The sequence below is a fragment of the Pinus tabuliformis genome, chromosome 2_2 (assembly GCF_031772625.1).
Source record: "Pinus tabuliformis cultivar Carrire ecotype Pingquan chromosome 2_2, CPIR1, whole genome shotgun sequence".
In the NCBI taxonomy this organism is placed as follows: Eukaryota; Viridiplantae; Streptophyta; class Pinopsida; order Pinales; family Pinaceae; genus Pinus; species Pinus tabuliformis.
Genome location: NC_142300.1, coordinates 563,006,162 through 563,027,649, shown reverse-complemented (window position 1 = coordinate 563,027,649; position 21,488 = coordinate 563,006,162).

The following is a 21,488-nucleotide window of genomic DNA, read 5'->3' as shown; positions in this document are numbered from 1 at the left end:
AACCCGCCGCGCTATATGCGTGGAGATTGTGCATGTGATTTGAGTGGAGCCATGGATCAATATTTTCAATGCCAAAGTTCAAGTCAGAACTAATGATTTTCATTAATTCAAGTTAAAATGAATGGTGTGTATTCATTTTATGCTTTTACATTCTTTAAAAAGATACATGTAAATTTTTAAAGGTGATATTAAAGTAAAGTGACTCTTTTCTAATGGAGTGATAAGGTGTATTCACAAATATTTTTAGGATTTGTCATAAACTTGTTTTTTTTGTTCCTTATTGGAGTGATAAGGAGTTAAAAAGTTTTGTAAATGGCTTTTTTTTGGAGACATAAGTGATCATAGAATTTTTGGATGAGATAAAGGTGTATTAAATTTTTTATTTTGGAGAGATAAGGTGTGATTTTGTGGAGTGATAAGGTGAAATTATTTTTTTTATAATTTTGGAATTATAAGTGTTTTGTATTTGGAGTGATAAGTGAATTTATTTTTAGAGAAAGTCATTATTGTAATCTAAAATAATATTTTACTTTGAGAGAGATTTTGAGAGCAATTGAGTCAATGAACATCCAGTCTTTTGAAGACAATTTACCTCCAAGGAGTTCTCAAACTTTGTGCTTGAGAAGTTTCAATGAAGATGTTGTAAAGACGAAAGGTTGATGTACTCAAATACTTAATAAAGTCATATTTTTTGTGGTGTTGAAGTGTCCTAGATCCACACGAAATTGAATAAGGGGATCTTAGGAACACCTTGTGTAGTGATTGATTGTGCATGTGTTGTGTCTAGTTTTGACACTACAATTATCTTATCTAACACACACAAGAAGTCTAAAGGAAGTGAACAAAACAAGCACATTAATCAAAGCACCCGAAACTAAGAAGCTGAAACGAGCATTCAATCAAGCACAAAAAATCACATGCATTTGCGCAACTACAACACATAATCAAAGTTGGCAACATCAAAATCCTACATTAGCAAGCAAATTCACGCAAGGCAATCAAGTTAATGCAACTACAAAATCATGCATTTCAAAAGACTACATCAAAATTCAACGACAATTGGTCAATGTGTAACTTGTAAAATCATAATTTGTAAGTTAACTTGTAAACAATTTCAAATCAAATTGAGTTGAATTGTAAAGGTGCATTCTCGGTCGAAAATGACACCCAAATTGTGAATTTATAGGAGGTAAAGTGATTCAATTCTCCTCAACTGAGTCAATTAAGTGAGTCAATACTCTTCAAGTGAGTCAATATCATTTGAACTTGTCATTGTAAACATTTGGTGCATTTTCGGTGGTATCTGACACCCTCATCCTAGTACAAAATTCAAGCGAGTGTGAGTTCAACCATTCCATTGATAAACTAAATAAGGTACACAAGTTCAAGAATACAAGTGAGCGAGATCTTCAAATCACGCAAGTGTTACAAACAAGCATCAAGAAAAGTCAAGCAAGCAAGTGATCCAGTACAAGTGAGCGTGTCAAAAGTCATAATGGGTAAAGGAGGAAAACGTCTTCAAAGTGAAAAGTTGGAGATTAAAGATTTGCAAGATTGCAATCATGAGTTACAAAACAAAGTTGAAATACTAGAATGGAAGCTGAAGCATAATCAAACCTTAATCAATCAAATTCCCAGTACATTAGAAGCAACGAAAGACTTTCAAATTGAGCTTGAAGTGAAAGAAAAACTCATTCATGCACTTCAAATTAAGTTAAGGGAAAATCAAGATTTACTAGATGCACAATGTGTAGAGAAGACAGATGCAAGTTGTGACACAGAAGACCTCATCACAATAGAAAATGAAAGTTGTGATACCAACGATCTTATTCAACATATTAATGAAGGTTGCAACACAGATGATCTAATCAAGAAAGTTGATATAAGATGTGACACAAGTGATCCCAACTAACTAGTACTACTTAATGATGCAACAAATAGTACCAAAGACCAAATTGATCAGTTTGATGCAGCATGTCAAACAGATGAACTGTTAATGCTTGATGCCCAATGTGACATAGAAGGGTAAATAAATCAAGGACAGGATGTTAGCAACCACATCAAGTATGAAGAACAACAATAGTATAGTCTTTCCAAGAAAGTGATTAGACCTTGGGAAGGAATCTCCTTCAACAAAGATCCACATGGCCTAGGATACAACAAAGAAAACACTTTGTTCGTTCTAGATTTCTCAAAACAAGTTCAATTTGTAAGTGTTGGTTTTCTCGACAATGCTCAGAATATGGTTGTGTAACCATTGTAAGAGAAATGGCCATATGGAGAGTACATGCTTTGACCTCCATCCTTGTCACCATTGTAGCAAGAAAAATCATTCACCGAAAGATGCTGCAAAAGAAATCAACCACCCAGAGTGAAGATCAATTATGCATGGATTGATCCTTAGAAGTGGTCATCTACAGTCGAATAGTTGTCCATGTGTTACCGAAGGATTCAGCCTCACATGAAGACCAATTCTACAGTAAAATGAAGATGGTGAAACTCTCCTACACCTAAAGGGGGAGTTCAGAAATCAAGTGCAAATGATTGTCTCTCCTTTCAACTGACAAAGGGGGGAAATGATAATGGAATTGAAGGTGGTTGTCAGACTGAAAGTCTCGACAACATTAGAAAAAGCAGCCAATGGGCAGTCTTCATCAAATCAGCCAGTGGGCATTGACAAAGCATCCAGTGAACATCATCAAAAAATTCGCTAGTGGGTGTTTAACAAACAAAATCAGTAGTGAGCAGTTTTCAACAAACAAAATTGAGCAGTTTTGACATTAGCAAATTCGCTAGTGGGAATTCTCAATATTTTGTCAGTGGACAAAGAAAATTCGCCAATGGGCGTCATCAACATTTTTTTAGTGGACAAAGGATGCTGATTGAAAGCAAAGGACAGATGGATCCTTTTGCAGCTTGGCACCTGATGGAGTTGTCAAGAGATGTATCAGACTTGCAGCTGATTCATGTTCTCTTCAGATTAGAGTTTTTTCAGCATCCAACTTTGGTGGTTTTTCAGGCAGCATTTTTGAGGATCAACAGTTTCCACATGAGAACTTGGAATATGGTTCCTGGTTCTTATTTTGGACTTACCATTGAGGGAGGGAATGTTAGCCTCACTCTCATGTGATGAAAACTATTCTAAGTCCAAAACAATTAAATTAATTAAAATCAATAAAGTTGGATTTAGTCCTACCTTTCTAGATTGAGTTTGTTCCTCATGGTTAGGAGTTAGTTTAGGCCTAGTCGGTTGAGAGATTTGCTCAACCATAGTGTCCAAGATAGATGTACTATCTTGAGACAAACTTCTTCATGTATTTATTTGTATTATTATCATTATTTGTACATTGCATTATGAGAGGAAGACTGTAAGGCTGAGGCCTTTTCCGTCATGTCTATGTCTCTGGTATTTTTTATGTGTGTTAATTTTGTTTATTATTCTACACATATTGTTGACTTTGAAGTATGAACTTGCAAATTCAATTTCACCTGCACAACAAACTCGAATTCTCCTCTTCTATACTGCATTTAGCTCTGATACCATGTAGATTTTTACTGCGGATTCAACAAATTATGTGATATGCCAAAACACAAGATAAAAATCTACTCTACTCTTTAGCAGAAACCAAAATTGATCGATTTGTAAAAACAATTACAAAAAATGGAGCAAACAATTCACATGTATATAGCCAGGAGTAAGATGACTTTTCTTGCTTCATGCTGCATGATAATGCAGAATTGGATGAAGATAACTAGAAGTAGCTTACTTCAGCCAGTGTAAATACAGAGCTGCAAACAGAAGGGATGTGGAAATGCTTCTTTGATGGAGCCTATTCTAAGGAAGGAACAGGTGCTGGTTTCCTTCTAATTGCACCTGGAGGTAATATGTTCCCTTTTTCTTTTAAATTGGAGTTCGAAGCAACAAACAATGTGGCAGAATATGAATCCTTGATCATTGCTCTACAAATAGCTAAAAAAATGGGAGTCAAATCAATTTCTATTTTTGGAGATTTAGAGCTGATTATAAAACAAATAAAAAACCATTGCCAGACAAAACACCCTAGGCTTAGGGCATACAGAAATGAAGTGTGGGATTTGGTTGAGAACTTCTTTGAAGCTTTCAACATTCAGTTCCTTCCAAGGGATGGAAACAGATTAGTAGACTCATTGGTTGTGGCTGCTAGTACTTTTAGGCCTCCTATTAATCCAAAGCTAAGATATGAGGTTGAAATGAGGCATAGGCCTTCTGTCCCTGATAATATAAAGCATTGGTAGATATTTGAAGATGATCAATAGATTAAGGAATTTTTGGCTATGATTGAAGATTTTCAGGATACCGAGATTGATCAAGATGAAGATGAAGCAACAAAAGGTGCAGAAGTAAGTGGTTTGAAAAATTCTATTGTTAATCAAAAAGTTTTTCAATTGAAAAATAATATTCTGCCAAGGGGACTTGTCCCTCTTGAAAGACTTTTTAACTCTAATGATGTAGCTATTAGTTTAGAAAAAATTCCACAGGATGAGCACATTCAAGATTATAATATTGGAACTCAGGAGGAGCCCAGGTTAATCAAATTATTTGACGGAGTTCCACTTAATTATAAGGAAAGATATCTTAAGATTTTTAAGGACTATATTGATGTTTTTTCTTGGTCCTATGAGGATCTCAAAACATATGATATAAGTATTATTCAACACAAGATTCCCTTGAAAGAGGGGATAAAATCATTTAAGCAGAAACTTAGACAGATAAATCCACTGCTTTTACCATCAATTGAGAAAGAGGTCAAAAAGTTTCTTGATGCCAAAATAATAGTTCCACTCAGGTACTCTGGCTGGGTGGCCAATTTAATGCCTGTAAGGAAGAAAAATGGAGAGATAAGGCTATGTGTGGACTTTAGAAATCTCAATAGGGCTTCCTTAAAAGATAAATACCCGTTACCTAAAATGGATCATGTAATGCAGAAGGTAACAAAATCATTCAAGATGTCAATGCTAGATGGGTTCTCTGGGTATAATCAGGTGGTTGTGGATAAAGAAGATCAGAAAAAAAAACTGCATTCACAACTCCTTGGGGAACTTTTATGTACGCTCGAATGCCTTTTGGGCTAATGAATGCAGGTGCTACATTTCAGAGGGCTATGGACATTGATTTTGTGGGTGACAAGTTTGTAGTGATATATTTGGATGACATTATTGTTTTCTCTAAGTCTGATGAGGAGCATCTGAACCATCTTAAAAAGACTTTTGAGAAATGTAGAAAGTTTGGGCTTTCCTTGAATCCTAAGAAGTCTATTTTTTCTCTTGAAGAGGGCAAACTGTTGGGAAACATTTTTTCTAGGGATGGAGTGAAGATAGATCCAGCAAGAGTGCAAGCTGTGCAGAAAATACCCCTGCCCAGGAGTAAGAAAGACATTCAAAGATTTTTGGGAAAAATAAACTTTTTAAGGAGGTTCGTGTCCAACTATGCAGAAATTGTAAAGGAAATTACAAATATGCTGAAGAAGGAGAATGAAGTACATTGGACCAAGGGAGCTAGAGAGTCATTCTCCAGGATTAAAGAAGCATTACAAGTAGCTCCAGTCCTAATCAGCCCTGATTATCAAAAGCCTTTCCAAGTTTTTTCATTCGCATCACCTAATTCAATAGCTGTTGTCTTGTTGCAGAAAAATGATGAAGAGAAGGAGCAACCAGTTGCTTTCTTTAGCAAGATTCTCAGGGATGCTGAACTAAAGTATAATATTCTTGAAAAATAGGTATATGCTTTGGTAAAATCCCTAAAGGCTTTCAGAGCTTATGTGCCAAATGTTGCAGTGAAGGATGTATTAGTCCAAAGTGATGTAGAAGAAAAAAGAGGAAAATGGATAGCCAAGATCCAAGAGTATGACTTGGACATAAAGCCCACAAAGCTGGTGAAAGGGAAAGGATTGGCAAATATGTTGATAGAGTTGAAATTTCAAGCACTGGGAATCAACTTGCTGACACCTGTGAATGAAGGAACAATTGAAGAAGGTGAAGAGAAAGCAGATCCAGGTATGAAGATCAGGTATAAATTTTTATGTTCAGAATGGTACAAGCATATAGTCCATTATTTGTGTTTTCTCTCTTGTCCTCAATCCTTGGATAGAACAAAGTATAGAGCATTAAAATTCAAAGCACATCCATATGTGATTATTGAGGGCAGATTGTATTGGAAGGATCCTGTAGGAACTTTGTTGTTATGTTTAACATAGGATAAATTCACAGAAACCATCAAATATTATCATGAGAAGTTATGTGGAGGACACTATAGTTGGAAGGCTAGTGCACATAAAATCCTCTAGGTAGGGTTTTATTGGCCCACTCTATTTGGTGATACATATAAGTTTGTCAGAAGCTGTCAGAAGTGTCAGCTTTTTGTTGAGAATAAGAAGCTAGCTCCCTTTCCTTTGATCCCAGTCTTCATAGAAGAACCATTTAGACAACGGGGATTAGCTTTTGTTGGAGAGATCAACCCACCTTCAGGTGGACAACACAAGTGGGTTCTTACAGCTATTGATTGTTTCACCAAGTGGGTATAAGATATACCTACTAAAAGGGCAAATGACCAGGTGGTGATGAAGTTCTTAGAGGAGAATATTTTCAGCAGATTTGGATATCCTGTTAAAATTATAACAGACAATGCTCAAGTCTTCAGTTCAAGTAAGTTTAGTGCTTTTTGTCAAAAGTATAATGTTATTATATCCCATTCAACAGCTTATCATCCATAAGGAAATGGATTGGCTGAATCCACGAACAAAACATTAATGAAGATCCTTAAGAAAACTATTGCAAAAAACCAGAAAGACTAGGATTCCAAGTTAAAGTTTGCTCTATGGGCTGCTAGAGTAACTATAAGAAGGTCTTCAATCAAATTACCTTTTGAGTTAGTGTATGGAACCGAGGCTCTGTTCCTAAGTCAGCTTGTGAAGCTTGTGATTGCAATGATTCAAGAGGCAAAAGAAGATCCCAATGCCCTGATAAGAAGGATGAATAAGGTAGTAGAGTTAAGTGAAAACAAGGATAAGGTAAGAGACAACTTGATTATGTATCAATCAAAGATGAAGAGTTTTTTTGATAGAAAATCTAGGGAGATTGATTTTAAAGTTGGAGACCTGGTATTAAGGTGGGATACTAGAAGAGAAGATAAGGGTAAACATGGTAAATTTGATCCTCTCTAGTATGGCCCATTCAGAATTATAGAAGCTAGGGCAAACAATACATTCTTTCTGGAGAAACTTGATGGTGAATCTTTACAGCTACCTGTCAATGGGTAGTACCTCAAACATTATTTCTAGTTTTGAAGCAAAATCATCCTATCATTGTAGATACTAGAGTGAATTCATTGTACAAATTCCATAGAATTTTAATTAGATAAGCAATATGTGACTCCATGCCTGAGGTGAAGGCACTGGTCTGCGGTTCTTTGTGCTTCTATGGCAAAAGCACTATCCCCAGGTGGAGCCAGATGTTGTAGCATCTATTGTTATTTAAAATTCATTCTTTAATTTTAAAAAATGAAAAAAAAATCAAATATTATATTCCAAAAATTAAAAGAGAATAAAAATGTCCAAAGCAAGTATTTATTGATGGTGGCATTCAAAGCTGATGTAAGGTGGGCCCCGACCCATATTAAAGTGTGAGCGGTATCATAAAATCTAAGTGAGCATGGGATCGGGAGGTAGATAAAGTGCTCTGTGGGGGAGCAAAAAGCATGAGTTTTAACTCAGGCTCAACCCTCGCAGTTGACCATGGAATCAAGCTGGTTGACTGAGATCTACAGCCCAAGATTACTATGGGGGTTCAAACCCGATGAATATCCCATACACGCCCTAACCCCGTAGCGGTCCACCCTCATCACTTCACTCCATCTCATCCCCTCCATGTCATCCGCCACCCTCATTCATTATCAACCGCTTCATCCACTGTTCCCCGTCACTTCACCTATCATTCCATTAATTAAGTTCATTAATTACAGTTTTTGTTCCCCCCGTTTGATTATTTTATATATAAGAGATCAGCAAAACCTCGTTGTTTTAGCCTTGTTTTAATATTAAGCAGTCTTACAACCAATTCAGCGAATCCAAGTCAGCAACCATGCCAGTAACTGTCATCAGTATCTGTCACCTACAATCACCATGGCCCAACAAGTAAGTTCTTCATCAGTTATTCATACCCCCTTAATGGATGTTGAAAGAGATATTTCCGATACCCTCTGCACAATTAAACATCTCTCATTTTATATAAAGAGGTCATTCTGAACCATAAGAAGTCTCTTATATTCATGGAAATGGTTAGGTCAGGTGTTCTAGCCACTTTTGTTCCCAGAACTCATTTATTTCCTGAATTTATTCAATGGCTAGCCTCAACAATGTACCCCAAGAAATGTTTTGTAATGAATCAGTCTGGGGAAAATGTTTTTCAAGTAACTTCACAGTTAATACACCAAGCTTTGAATTACCCTGTGTTAGGAACTTACACCACCTTCACTGAGGAATCCATGATTTCTTAGTATGATAACATGTCTCCTTAGGATATTTCTCATGTCACTTCTTTCTTAGCTCCTAAATCTAGCCAATTCTCCTTAGATGGAAATCTTTTTCCTTTAGAAATATTTGCAGTTGATATAAGACCTATGTTGCAAGTAATTGCTAAGATTCTAGGGAAAGAAGACTCCAAGCAGGTAGATAAAGTTGTTATGGGATTTTTCTCCTTAAGGATGAAGCCTGAGGTTTTGCTAAACATCCCAGCATTTTGGGTAGATGCCACCAATACTCAATTTATGACTTTGCCTCTCACTGGTTCTTTCAAGTTTCCTTCAGTCATTACATATTTATTTTTGTACCAGAATGCTGAACATTTCTCTGGTTTGGGGTTAAATGTTGTTGATATCAATAAAAAGAAGAAATCAATGGTTTTCTGGACAGACCTAATAAGGAATGATCCAGGAGATAGTGGTTTATTTGAGTTTACTTCCTTATTTCTTCCAGTGGATTATAAAATTCTGAATGAAAGCCTACCCCCAACCTTTTCCTAAAGCTCAAGAGTGTCTTCAATTGAGTAAGGATGTGAGATGAGGGGATTGGTTCATCTTTGAAGAGCATGCAAAGATTAGGTTTTATGGAGCCTCTGTCAAGATTTATAGATTACCTAAGTTTGTGCAAATGAGACTTTTTGCCCTGGAATTTATAAAGCAAAGCTTAAATTTTGATCAAGTTCGTTTTTCTCTATGAAGAAAGGCTTCTTCTTCAAGCTGCCTAAAGCAGTGGGACCATTCATTGTAAATACCAGATAGGCTGCCCAGGAAGTTGAAAGATTATTGAATGATATGTGTCTTTTACAGGAGGTTGAGTGGGCTTATGACCCTCACCAAATTATTTCAAAGAGAAGAGTGGAGAATGGCTATTCAACCTTTATACATGAAAGTAGACCTGAAACAGAAAAATTGGCAAATGGAGGCTTGCAAAGCACTCAGGAAACAGAGATTGAAACTCCTAGCATTACTGAAAAGGGGTGAAGAGGTCTAGATGAGGAAGAATCTAAAGCAGCAAAAAGAATCAAGCTTCAGGATGCAATGTCTTTGGCTCAACCTGGTTTGATTATTTAGTTAGGAGAGACAGAAGGTGCCCCTGCTTCCCCATCCTCCAGAGAACCTGTTCATGATCAGGTTCCTTTAATTCAAAGTATGTTTGCTCAAATAGTTGAGAAAAATTAGAAGATGAAGTTAAATATGGAAGCTCAAGCTGAGTCTCAGGTAACTCCTGAACAAACAAGATTTCTATCTACCATGGATTTGGAGAAGAGTCAACTCAAAATTGCTTTTTCTCATCCTACAGAAATATCAGTGGGATCTTCTAGCAATTTCAAGACTGTAAATTTGATTGTTGACACTCACAAGCTTCCAATGCTTGACAAGGTCAATCTGCATATGCAAACTGGGCAGTTGATTGTAAATGATCTATATAAGACAAATGCAGCAGCTGCCAAGGCAGAGAAAATGCTAAATAAAGTGATTCAGCAGCTGAAGTTGGAGAAAGCTAACTCCAGAGCTTTGAATGCTCAAGTTGACGAGCTAAAGAAGATTATCATTAAAATAGGGGTCAATCCTGATGACCAACCTGTTGTTCAAAAGTTGTGTAATTTGCTAAATCAGAGATTAGAGCTTTGAAAAAGTAGTTGAATATACCTACAGGTTTCCATCCCTTAGTTGCATGGATAGCTGAAGTAAAAATGAAAAAGAGAAGCTCCTACAAGATGTGTTGCATAAGACTAAAGAAGTTTCTTTACTTAAAGAAACTTTGGACAAGCTACAAAGATAGGTAGACACTCATATTTGTACAATGGTAATGCCAGCCAACACAGATGATCCAACAACACAGGTTCTACAATTGGGAACAGAGCTTAAAATGGTTAAGCATGATGTGAAGAAATCTCAAAGAGAGTTAGAAACAACTTGCAAATTATTGAATTTAAGTGAAGAAGAAACAATAAGGGAAAGAGATAATGCCAAGAAATACAGGGAAGATCTCCTGAGGGCTGAAGATGAAATCAAAAGGCTAAAGGAGAAAATGAAGGGCAACATGTCCTTAATTCAAGCCAGAGAAATCCTATGGGATGAAGTTATTGAGGTTATTATAGTTATTTGGGAGTTTCTGGTGATTATATATGAAGAAAAAACGCTAATTTGTGATATGGAGGAGGTGGTCATTAAAAATAAGCAAAAAGATTTGGACAGATCAAAGTTTGCAAAGAGGATGATAGACTTCATTAACTCTAAGTCTACTGCAGAGTTGAAGGAGCATGACATGCCAGACAGAATAACATGTGCAATTGATTTCAATAAAATGATTGTCAGAAACATCTACAAGATTACTGCTAAGAAGAAGATAAAGGAGATAAAGGAAGAAATCTCAAAGTTTAACATCTTGTTTGACAAAAGGGTTAGGGCTGGACTTCCTTCTTACTGGGATCTTTAGGGAAAATTGCTGCCATGGAAAACACATGAGACTTCACTAGTTGAGGCAAAAGGAAAAGTTAATAACACTCATGAAATGACAACAGTATTAAAAGGAGCCACCATTGTGAATTTCCTGAACAAATATTTTAAACTTCTTTGGATGGTGAAGAATCTATTTTCTGACAAACCTACTTATGGTAGGATTACAACTTGCAGAATAGCACTCGACAAGTTAGAGGAAGCACCAAAGTCAAATGTACCACTATGGAGAAAGTGTAAGGAATGGATGATAGAGCAGAACAAAGATGCATCAGCAGGACCACATACTCAGGTCACAGATCCGAACAACGAGCAACAATCACCAATCATACTCTGATTTTTGTCACTTATTATTTTCTTGTTTTCTTAAGAAGAATGAGGTGTCTTTTACCCTCCATGTAATATTTTGTAATGACCCTTTACCTTAGACAGTTAGGAAGATAGTTAACAGTTTGGCAGTTTTGGTGGTTACTAACTGTTCCATGATGTATAAAAGAGGCAAAATTATAGAAAGGGGTTTGAATTTTGAAGGACTTGGCATATACTATTGTATTTTTGATATGAATTGATGATTAATGAATGAATCAGGAGTTTTCCACACATTTTTGGGTATGATTTTGTAATTTCTCTGTTATGTGTCATCATGCATCTTCCTTTCTTTAAATATGGTAATGAAGCTACAAGTCTTTGTTTACTTATGTGAATGAAGTTAAAATCCCTTAAAAGAGCACTCCTATATTTAAAGTTCTTACTTCTACATTTCCTCTAAGTTACAGATAATAGTTTCTGTGAAAAGCAACATATTGTCTCTAACTTCTCAAAGCATTCTTCACTCAGCATTTATATTCAGCAATCAAATGGCATTCTGAGACTTTCATGTCACCTAAGTATTGAGGATTAAAAATCAGGTGTTTCAGGTTCTTCATTTGAAAGTATAACATACAATTAAGTGACCACTAAGTGACATAAACAATAAACATTAATGTCTTAAGCACAATTTCTACACAGCCAGGAAATTGGTTTCTTAAGGGACAACAACAATGATGGTGTTTGAGGTGATAATATCTTGTCTGAGAGGGATGGTTTGTGCATCTCTGCTAATAGATAAATTCCCCTGAAACCATTAATATGTGTCGCAGTCTTTCTTGTAGGTTTTCCATGAACCATAGGGTGTATCTTAGCATGTTGCAGGAGATATCTAGGCCCTTTAGGATTCTATAAGATATTAGCTGGGGGAAACCGAAATGTCACCAGTGTGGTCATGCCTGGAATTCCCTATCCTTGAAAAGGGAATAATTGAAGGCCAGGAACTTATCCATTATTCATAGGTCCATAAGGCTCATGCCTGTACTTGGAACCAAAAGAGGAATTCCCTATCTCTTCAATAAGCACTGAAATCATTGTGGCCTTCTAGACCTCTCATGAATCCCATGGACCTAGGAAGGTTAACTATAACTTAAGCTCAAGAGGATAACACCAGCCAGTGCCTTAGTAAACCTTACTGACCATGGTGAGATTTTGGTGCAAGTCTAGATATTTAAAGAGCCATTACATCCAAGCCATAATCTCATGTGTGGATGTCCATGTGCGCTGCAAGGGAGAAAAGCCATGTGAAAATCACCGAGCTCAAAATAGAGCGTATAACTCATAGTCTAGAAGTATTTTTTCTAATAGCACCATGGAAATTTTTTATTATGAGAAGTGTTGTAGTGAATTCAGGATTGGAATCACACTTCTAGTTTCAACTGAATAAACCTCATCCAATAGTCTGGCGAAAACCTAGCCGTGAAAGCCAAGGATTGGATGTCCATATTTCACCTCATCACAATTAGGTGAAGGAAGAGGTGATGTGTCCTAGAGGCTCCTTCCCGGAAGGTTAAATGGGAGCATGCAAGGGAATATTCAGGATGATATGACTAGGATGCCTTGTGCTAGAGGTCCCATCCCATAGGCCCAAGAGGAGTAGGCAAGGGAATCACCGGGATGGCAAGGCTAGGATAACATGTCCTAGAGGTCCCATCCTACAGGTGCAAAGAGGAGTAGGCAAGGAGAAATGCCAGGGTGACAGGAATGGGATGACGTGTCCTCGAGGTCCCATCCCGGAGGTGCAAAAATGAGTAGTCAAGGATAGCATCGGGATGATGGAACTGAGATGACATGGCAGGCAAAAACGTGTAGAGGAAACTAATCGCCATGTCAAAGCTAAGCTGGAGAATGGGTAATGGTGTGGACCCAAACTTCTTGTTATGCACCTGTGAGCAACCCATAAGTGATTTTGGAAAAACTAATATCGCCTTCTCTGACACCCTCTGCAGTGGTTTCAGAAAATGTGATGGAGGGTTTCAGAACTGATCCCAGTTGTGGATCTGGAGATGGGAAATTTGATAAACCGCTTTGTCCACCACCCCTGCCCAGGTTAACACCTGTGCATGTTAACCTATCAGAATTTGTGGATCTAAAGCACAAGTAGCATGGGTCGTCGATTATTGCGAATTCTGCACAAGGTGTAACCGTGGTAGGGCCTGGATAACAGTGAGAACCACCATGGTGGAGCAACATGATAAACCATTATAGGTGCCAGGGATATGAATATGGCACGAGGTCCATCGCAATTGGGAATCATGGCATCTAATAGGCCGATGTAAAGTATGCCAATAGATTGGTCATCAATATATATATATATATATATATATATATATATATATATATATATATATATATATATATATATATATATATATATATATATATATATATATATATATATATGTATGTATCTATATGTATATCTATGTATATATATATATATATATATATATGTATATATATGTATATATATATATACATATATACATATATATACATATACATATATATACATATATATACATATATATATATATATACATATATATACATATATATATATATATATATATATATATATATATATATATATATATATATATATACATATATATACATATATATACATATAAGTGGGAAAACCTTTCATAAATAATTAAAATAAAGTGAATAAGCTATGAGCCATTGTGCTCAGATGTAAAAGGAGGAGCCATAAATTTAATCAAATCAATTCAAATCCTCGAGAAGGAACAGGAAGATAGGAGATAATTTTTGTTATCCCATTCTTCTAACAACACAAGAGGAATTAGATTAGCAATAACCACCCCAATTGGGTAAGTGGGGTGTTGTTACAAGAGCTAAACATCCCCTTTGAGGTAGGACATGAGCTCCAAATGTGCCTAGGTTTTTTAAAGGTTCTACACCTGAAAGCAACATTCTCATAGTCTATAGGTTGGTGAAATTTTTTACCCTCACACATGAGGATAATTTTGTCTGATGAACCTTCACTCAAATCCACCTCTATGCAAATTCGGACAAAGTTGATGATCCCTTGAGCCAATCTATCACTGCCAAGTTTAGTAAAGAAACTTATAGAGTTGTTGATCTCTGTTAGGATCTCTAACCAAATCCAGTGTAGAGGTAAGTTGGAATCCTTACCCAAACTAGAGTGGCCAAATATTTCATGGTAGTTGGGTTAAAATCTAGAAACTATGGCTGGACCGAAATACTATCTCAACCCTAAGACTAGGGTCCCTAGTCAGAAACCTTCTACCTATCTTCCTTTTTTGAAGACAACCACAAAAAATCCTTTTGAGCAAAAAAATAACTCAACATTCTGGGACCAACTCTAGTGAACCTGATCCCCTCGGGCAGATGACAAGGGCCGAAACCCATTAAAATTACATATAATGACCCTTCGCTTGTAATCTACTACTCTAATCTTTGAGAGAATGTTGTTCATTGAAAGATTTGGTGTATCCTTGGATTTATGCACCACAAAAGGTTAACCTGAGAGTTCTTTTGGCATTTGAGAGCTGGAACAAGGGTGAAGTGCTCACTTAAAGGATTTGGCCTTTGGATTTGAGGCTTCCCCCATTGTCCATGGAGCTAGAATTAAGACATGAAGTGAGAGATATGGAGGAATATTTATTGATTGCATAATTTTTTAGACAATTCATCATATTGAGTTGGTTTCCTTTGAAAAGGAGCCTCATTTCCTACACTAGAATCCTTGTCCGCTTTTGAATGTTGATAACTAGCATAAACACATGGTAATCCTCATCAACCATAAAACATAGGGACCACCCGGACAAAGGCATAACAAAAATCATTTTTTTTTTAGAAGCCATGTTCCCCAATCCTTGATTTTTCATGATTGAGTCTTCCATGATCTCCATGGATATAGAAGAAATCTCAACTGGCTTCCTAATAGGTCTATGAACAAAGTTTGTCTTGAGAATTTTGAAAATTAGTTTGAATTCCAGCCCATTCCCACCAAAATATACTTGCTTTTGCATTTCGCCAAACATATTGTGGGTAAAATCCCCACTCTCGGCCTCACCATTCTCCAAGGAGCATATGAGTGTCAGGGCCTCCAAGGAATCCAAGCCCTTATCTTCATCCAGGACCAGAACCGAATCACGTTGGCATCCATCCAAACAATTTCTTAATAACCCCCATCTTGTGCCATTACTTAAGCCAATGACAACACACTTCATAAGAACCTTGAATCCTTGTGCGAAAAAGAAAGTGTAGGCTATACTTTCCCAAAATCAAAAACTAATTTTAAAGGCTTGAGATGTAATCCTCTAAACTCTAGTGTTCGCCATCATTTGTTCTTGGGGACAAAATTGCAGCGCCCTCAATCAAAAAAGCTAAATGGTAAAATATTGAAAGGAATAAAATTGGTAATAGTTTGAAATAGAATAATTATATTTAACCACATAGACCAAAAAATAATAATAAATATGAATTTGGGACCCACCAAGTTCGATCTTAGAGTTGTTGTGGCTTTCCGTAGAGTAAAGAGCTTATTTAGATTATTCCTCTGTAAAATTGGTATTGTATTGCTTATTGAAACTTCAGAGCATGAAGACTGAGGTCCTTGACGTAGAAGGATTTTTCTTGTGATCCACATGGAATAAGAGATATGGCTATTGCAAAGGGATTGGAGCCATAACTTGTTGCATAAGAAAATATTTTTTTTTTTGTCAAATTATGCTTCATAAGAAAGACACTTTCAATTTGTATATATAGATGGAGATTCAAATATTAAGGCTATGAAGATTCAAATATCAATATGCTATTTTTACCTTTCATAAGATAAATAGTCTAAATAAAAAATGTTCTTACATGGCTTAGAGAATAATATTTATAATTAAGAAAGGAAGTAATTTCATCTTGTTGTGAGGCTTTAATGCTATAGCAACATGTAATCAAGATATTTTGTTATAAATATTCCAATCCTAACCTTTTATGGTTAGATAAAGACTTTGTTTTTCGTAGTAGAAATAAAATAAATTACGAAAGGTTAGTTGAGAATTTGTTTGTGATCCAAAATCTTTCATGGATATTCTATTGGATAATCCACCACAACAAATTTGATAAAATAGATTGTATTCTATACTATTAGGTTAATTTCCTTATATTATATATTTATTAATTATTATTTTCTACTTATGCATGTAATAGATAAAATATGAAAAATAGAGAATAATAAAATACAATCTCACACCAACCATAATAAACACAACATATGCTCTTAGATACCATTACAAGAGAAAACCCATCTAGAAGGTGAGGCTACCTGATCTCTCTTTCTTTGGAATTAAAATAATGCAAGTAAAAAAGGAGAAAACACTTTTTGTGGAGTTACCTAAGACATGTGGCCTAATAATTTTCTATAGACACAAAACCCCCTCTGTTATTTTCACTCATTCCCACTCATAAGTTGTTATGCTCTATTGTGGAACAAGATACAATTGAAATGAACAAAACCTTTTTTTTCTCCTAGTGGCTCAGTTATAACATAACCTAATAGCCAACTAGGGTTCATCAACTAGAGTTACAAATTTAACCCTTCTAGAGTTTCATTCATACTCCCAATGTGGCTAGCACCTTTGGGGTGACTTATGGGCACTGATGTGGCATCCTATCAAACTATGGTGGTTAATCACGATAGGTCAACTTGTAGGAAACATAACTTTTGCATTAAAATTATAAGTGATGTCATTATTTAATCGTTAGAAATGTCTCCAAGCATTGAATAACATCACAAGGTCTAACAATTTGGTAGGAAATTCTTACCCCCAAAAAGTATCATTTAAGGCCTAAAAATGACCCTAAAATGTTTCAAACAATAATTCTCCAAGCTAGGTCCCACCGATAAAAATATTCTAGCAAGATAATTACTCCACATTTTCCACTCAGAAAGCATCATGATAAATGAAGAAAAATATGATGATCTAATACATATCATACCTCCCCATTTTGAGAGGATTTTGGTCCCCAAAAGGTTTTACTAAATGAAGTGAGAAAAAATTTCTTCTACCTTCTCCCTGGTGTACCATTTATCCTTGCTAGAAGTTTTTCTTTCAAAGCACTTTCCCAAAGGTGATACTACCCTAGGTTTGTATTTTTTTACCTATTTTGAAAAACTATATCTTCTATCAACTTTTCTTGAGTGTCTAGTGCTAAGTCCTCTATAGAAGGCAGGACTTGATCCTCTTCCTAATCCAACATGGAAGGCTCATAGAGTTTGATACTTTTCACATCCATCAATAATTAAATGCACATATATGGGGGTATACTAACTATGTAGGTGTTATCTCCCACATTTTCTAGTAATTGAAAAGGACCATATTGCAGACCCTTTATTATCTTACTAGGACCTTATAGCCTCTCCTTGTTCAATTGTGACAATACTCTATATCCCACTTTGAATGACCTCTGTATCCTACACTGATCATGGATAGCCTTGTTTGTCAGAGGGTGTTAACTAGGCAATCCATTCTACAGATAGAAGCAATTCCTCTAGCCCAATGTGTGGGTCAAGTAACAACCGTGACAAAACAAGAAAACTTCCCTAAACTAAATCAAAATGACAAATGAGAAAGGGAGATGGCCTACCTCTCTCCTATGCTCTCAACCTTTGATGATGATCTCGATCCCTTAGCTCCCAAGCTCACTCCTCGCTATTCCTCATGTCAAAATACTAGCAAGAGAGATCAAAAGATGAAAACAAGAGAGATCATAGCATACACATTCCAATAGAAGTTATACAACAAATAAAGGAGTATTCTATTAAGAAAACTATCATAGACAAGCTTATGGGAAGTAAAACATGCTTTATATTAATGATTAAATCAAAGAGGGAAGCATACAACCGGTGCCTTGATGTTGAAGGCCTCATTCAGGATGGTTCCAAGTATAAGACACACTTAATAAGCTCTCCTTTCCTCTCTCACTAAAATGGCAACATCTAAGCACAATCGAGCAAAAGAATGGAAATTAGCAATGACCAACCACTTGAGGAAAGTGAACAACAGATTTATAGTGATGGATAGGAGGTTAGAGATCCACCAAAGGGGGAAGGAGGTCCTTATCCCAAAGGTAAGATCCCTAAAGGTAGGATCAAAGGCTCTAAATGGGAGCACTCGACCATATATTCATCCAGCAACTACTAGCTCATCGTTCTTGAGGCTTCTAGTAAGAGAATCTTCTGCTCCATTTTTGGAGAAACTACTTGAAGAGGATCAACGTGGATTTTCCTATCAAAAGTCACGTTGCCAATGCTAGTCACTAGCTAGAAAAAAGGTTACCAACACGAATTGGCCTACTAAAAGTAGCACTGGTCTTGCAAATTAGGGGTTTTCACAAGTTTTTCCAGAATTACTTCAAAACATTAGTTCTCCATCTCTTTAGGGATGTGTTGAGCATGTAATTCATGGTGAATGAGTTTACACAACTTTTGTCACTTTACGACATTTGTGATGACAATGGCACAAAGGATGACAATTCAAGTATAAAGTTTGGAATGTGACAAAATACTGTGTAACAGAGGGAAAGGAGGGAGTCAAGACAGGGGGAGTCAGGGCTCTTTCAAGAAAAATCTTGGGGTTCCAAAAAAGGAGGTATGACGTGCTGCGTGTCCAAGCTCGGGGGTGGTTAGAAACGACTTGTTTCAACCAAACTAAGGGTTCCATTGGTGGTATTTCTTGGGAGTGCCTGCATATTATCATGTTAACAGACTGACACTGAGTGTGGGATGTGCGAGAGAAACTTACTTACTGTCACTGTGAGGTTTGGGAATAAGAATGCTTAGCAGGAGAACTGGAAAATCTACGAACATCGACCATCATGATAAAAAATATCAGTGTAGCTGGCTTGTAGGTCACCTCTTTGGCTGGTTTCTCTCGATGCAGTCAAGTTATCACATTCTCTAGATCCATTCACACTTATCACCTTGATGCTATTATTTTTCTTGGTTTCCAATTTTTGCTTCTAAGTTTGATTTCTGCTGGTGTATTCTAGAGCAGGAGTCAAGTATTGGCACTAATATTATATATCCATGTTAATTGTAAGAGTGGGGTTCAATCTTGGCTCTAGGGTGGTGTTATGTATGCATAAAACATTTTTTGAATATATTTAAGATGTATTTCACTTTCACATGCATCAAAGTTCTCAATATTTCAACATAGTAGAAAGGTATTGGTCCCGTTACTTTTCAAAAACCACTTTTATGCATTAAGAGTAAGTATAACAAAAAAAGATATATCTTTTAGATGTTATATCAAAGGAACTTTAAAAAAAAGTTTCCATGAAGTTGTTTTCCAACAACAGTTAAAGGGATAGGACCTTCAAAACATTAGAGAAATGTTGAGGTCTAAAATGGGCCTCCTAAGGAATATTATAAAATAATAGTGGAAATACTAAAATAATATTAGATTTCATCATCAAATTTTAGAGGGAAAAAAGAAAAAACTATTTTTTCAAATCGTATTTTCAACTTATCTCCCTACTATCTTTTCAAGTGGGAGAACTCATTGGATGTAAAATTTAATTCCTCATCCAAGCAGTACCCATGTTGAATATTTTTGATGGACTCAGCTACATGAAAAATGAGAAATACATGAAAAATCGTGATTTCAATCACGTTTTTCATGTATTTCTCATTTTTTTCGTATAGCAGGGTCCATGAAAAGTATGCAACATGGGTACTCCTTGGATGAGGAATTAAATTTTGCATCCAACGAGCACTCCCACTCGAAATTTGAGTAAAATCATAGGGAGATAAATTGAAAATACGAGTTGAAAAAGTAGTATTTTTAATTTTTTTACTTTTTTACACCAAAAATGGTGAATCATCCCCCATGGTTGACATCATCATATTGAATCCTATTGGTTCTTATAAGATTGATTTTGGTTGTACATTTTTTCTTTAAGCCCCATTTTTTACCTCAAAATTTCTCTAATGATACCATAGTCATTAATTCATGCAAAATGACACTTCATTTACACATATGCATCTAACCAACAATTATTATGTGGCACTACTAAATGTGAGCCAATCACACATACTTTTCTTCGTTAAAAAAACTAGTAATGTCAACAAATTCAAACACCATCTATATTTCGTTTAGCGATGATAATGAAGACACCACATGTCTAGAACACAATAGATTGAACTAATTAGATTTAATATAATGTCACCACAATATTCACATACAATGGATGGATTTCTAAAAGATGTAATTAACATATTTGCTAGATATAATATGCATGCCAGTTAGCATCATCATTGTATCATCAAATTGTAAAGTTGTAGATTTTGAACAAACATTTGATTGCTACTAGTTCTACATAATATATCTCATGCAATTCAGTGTATTATAATAATATTAATTATTCTTGGCTATTCTCATCCTGCCAACTTTTGTTGGTGCATGTTCATATGCAAAGCCACATGTCCCAACATAACAATGCTTCAGTTGTTTTAATGACACTATTATATCATGATCCAAGTTCTTTGTAACCTTTAAGAACTTGTAGTCATATGTATGCGTTTCTAAACAAGTATTCACTTTCAAAATCATTGTAATTTCTTGTGTACAATATTGTCATGCATAAAAACATATGCAAAAACATTATTCATATAAACACTTATTAATGTGTAAGTGTTGATATCAATTATGGTAATAATCCAAACATCTCAAATTTCTACAGTGTATTTTTACGAACAGACCAACTACATGAAGTAAACTACCACAATCACTTATTTACAACTTGCAATGATATTAATCAAAATCGATTTATGCATATGTTTAATAGTTATTCATGCAAAAGTAGCCAATGCTACCAACCATCTTACATTCAATCAAAATCCATGACAGTACTCAATCACCAATTAGCCATTATAGTCAAGTCTCCCCACTTCACTTGTTGTTTATCTTTAACATCTAAAGGGGTTCTTTTAATGTATTTTATAACATCTTAATGTCCTCTTCAACGGCAACCCCTTACCTTCTACATTCTTTCATTATCACATAGATCAATACATGCATTCATTCTTTACAAGCAGTGCATTATAACTCTGGCCATTTTCTTT